Here is a 3,411-nt window from a genome sequence, read left to right as displayed (position 1 = left end):
ATAACAAACAAGTTTCTGAATGGAAGAACAATTTTTTCATGCTTTGAACAGTTTTTGAATCTGTGTGAATTTTTTTAATCCAAAAATAATGTTCAATGGCTTGAACATTTTTGAATATACAGAATTTTTTATAATCGATGAACAAAAGTGTTTTTGAGAGTGCAAATTCCTGTTTGTTTTTATTTTTCTGTTCCATCTAGTACAACCAGAAAACTAGAAACAGGAACGAAAGAAAACCAGAAACAAGGACTAGTTTAGTTGAATGAGAAACAGGAACACTTTTTCCCAAATTCGTGAACTTGTTTTGAATTCGTGAATGTTTTATAAAATTCCTGAACATTCTACATAAGTTCAGGAACTTATTTCAAGTGCGCAAATTTTTTCAAACACATGACCATTTTCAAATACATGAATATTTTTCAAATGCACAAACATTTTATCTAAGTTCTTGAAATTTTCTTGAATTGTGAATATTTTTCAAATGCACATAATTTTTTTTAATCTGTGAAGTTTTCTCAAATCCACGGATGCTTTTCAAATGCATGAACTTTTATTCAAGTTCGTGAACCATTTTTGAATTGTGAACAGTTTTGAAATGTGGGGACTTTCTTAAAATCCATCAACGTTTGTCTAATGCGTGGACTTTTTATTCAAGTTCTTGAACTTCTTTTGAATTTGTGAACTTTTTGAAATTTATAAAAAATTTACTTTTCTCATATGCGCGAACTATTTTGAATTCATGAACTTTTTTTCAAATTCATGATTTTTTTTAAATCATGAACTTTTTTTCTAATTAATGACTTTTTAAACCCAAAAACATTTTTTGGTTTCACCAAATTTTAAAAAACTACAGAAAAACGACCCCGTGGAACCATCCATATGTTGGACTTTTCAGATCGCCGGTCTCATGCTTGAAGTTTCTACGCAGCAGCTCTAGAGAAATGCAGCTGTCTGTCCAGCCGCCACCTTTGACTTCTGCAATCACGGAAGGGGAGGGGAGGGGAGGGGAGATCCATGGGTACGGAGGCGAATGTGAAGGTGTTCGGGCCGGCGAGATATCCACCTGCATGGCGCGGGTGCTGGTGTGCCTGGAGGAGGTCGGCGCCGAGTACGAGTTGGCGGCCTGGCGCACGTCCGCCTCCCCGCCGGCGGGCACAAGGGCCCCGCGCACCTCGCCCGCACCGTACGTGTCGCTCTCCTCTTCTTCTTCTTCTTCTTCTTCAGTTCTTCTAGCAGCCGATTGCTTCCTGCTTGTTGGGGCAAACTAACCCTCCTCAGTGACACACGCCGAGCAGCCTCCCGGCGAGACAAATGCCGGATAGAGGTAGACGAAGGAGACACCATGATTTTTCCCGGTGACGAAGGCCGCGGCGCACCGACGCCTGTATTTTGGCTTTATTTCTCACAAAGACTCAAACACATACATGGAGGTGCACACGCGCACACACACAGACGCAGCACAATCCAGAAGAACTCTCACGTCGACCGGGCACACACCACACGGTCCTGAGTCCCGACGGAGACTACATTTTTTAGGCCCCTCTCACTTGGCTCGACTCACACCGTCGCACTCCATCAGTATAAAGGGCGGGGTTTTTTATACGCAAGTAATGCTACACATACGTAAGTTTACATGGGTTTTACAAACAAGCGGGTTTTGATTGGAGATTAAAGGAGAGGAGGGGCCCACCCCGTGAAAATCAAGAGAAGTGGTTAGTTAGAAAGAAAGAATTCTAGTCAACGTGTAATTGTGTGCAAGTCTTTGTATGTTTAGCATTATTGTTTATACGCAGGCTAACTCCAGCGCACGCACGCACGACCCGGCCTACCTCGCTCTATGATCTGCATGGCTCGTCCGCACGCACGCCACGCGCTCGTACGCGTTCAACGCGGCCAGCCCACAGATTCCTACGGCCACGCGAACCCAACTCCTAACTAATCCCATGCATGCACGCCTATGTTCAGCGCTGCCCACTACTCAGCGGTCGCACACACGACCAGGCGAGTTTGTGAACCAACCTGTAGTTGGATGGTTAGAGGGACTATAGTATTCTCAGCCCATCAGGATTCAAATGCTGCTGCTCGCATTTATTGCTGGATTTATTTCAGGATTTTTGGCGATGTGCATTTAATGAGAGGAGACGTTTCTATCGACGACGAGGTGCCTACGGTGACTTCGTAAATTTTAAGATGATATGCCGGCTCAGTATTTCGAAGGTGCTCATAGGGATAGGATGTACGTGTGTGCATTCATAGGAATGAGTGTATGCACGTGTATATAAGCGCTTGTGTCTGTACTGATGTTCAAAATAAAAAGGACCGGGCGTGTTCAGCTAACAAGTGGAGTGATACATTCATGCAACTAACTGATCCATGTCAAGATTACTGCTAACACTGCCTCGTACTTTCACTGAGATTTCTCTTTTGGACAACGAGTAGCTAGCCGCGTACAGTTCGGATTCAGAAAGTCTAGCTAAGATGTCTGGTTGTTCATCAGCTTTGTATTTGCTTTGCAGCCCTTTGGTCAGGTCCCGGCTTTCCAGGACGGCCATCTCATCCTTTTCGGTGAGAGACCAAATATTCATTCAAATTTCTATATATCTCGTTTCGACACACAAATAAAAGGAAAAGCCTGAATGAACAACATCTTTGTGCTAGCTATAGACCGAGCAAATTGCTCTGCACAACATTATTCAGACTTTCTGAGATATATTTTTGGTATGTTGTCATCCCAAAGTCGCGTGCGATTTCGAGGTACGTGCTCCGCAAAGGCGCGTCCGATCTACTCCGAGAAAATAGCTTCTCTGAATCGGCGACGGTGGACGCGTGGCTCGAAGCGGAGTCCCACAACTTCGACAGGGCCATGGGGGCGATCACCTTCCAGTGCTTCGTCGTGCCCATGTTCATGGGCGGGACGACTGACCACAAAATCGTCGACGAGAACCTGGAGAAGCTTAAGGCGGCCCTCGGAGTCTACGAGGAGCGTCTGTCCAGGTTCAAATACTTGGCCGGAGATTTCATCAGCCTGGCGGACCTCAGCCATTGCCCCATGGCTCACTACCTGCTGGCCAGCCCATGCTCGTCGGTGCTCGATGCGTATCCGCGTGTGAAGGCGTGGGTTGATGGCATGATGGATCGGCCGAGTGTGAAGAAGGTCATGGAGCTTATGGATGCGTCGTGAAAAGAGTGGCGTAGTGTGTGCTTTGTGGAATGGAAGTTGTCTGAAATGTGCTGGTGGAGGTGATTTGTCTTGTTTTCAGCAACTCTTTCCATTTTGAATACTAATAAGTGTGTGCTTTGAGACAAGTTTAACCGAACAAGGTCCTAGAGGGTTTCAATCAGGCGTCAAAGTATACCCAATTTATGTGGAAAGATCTTAATTATTTAGACCCAACTTTGTAATAATGGCCC

General features: G+C 45.0%; 1 pseudogene; it reads left to right on the top strand.

The window, feature by feature from the left end:
* Nucleotides 1-1,014: 1,014 nt before the first annotated feature.
* Nucleotides 1,015-3,192, top strand: LOC123155852 (probable glutathione S-transferase GSTF1; annotated as a pseudogene).
* Nucleotides 3,193-3,411: the final 219 nt, after the last annotated feature.

The sequence above is a fragment of the Triticum aestivum genome, chromosome 7B (assembly GCF_018294505.1).
Source record: "Triticum aestivum cultivar Chinese Spring chromosome 7B, IWGSC CS RefSeq v2.1, whole genome shotgun sequence".
NCBI lineage: Eukaryota > Viridiplantae > Streptophyta > Magnoliopsida > Poales > Poaceae > Triticum > Triticum aestivum.
Note: the sequence above shows the minus strand (reverse complement) of the source record. Positions and strands in the feature narration are given on the sequence as shown.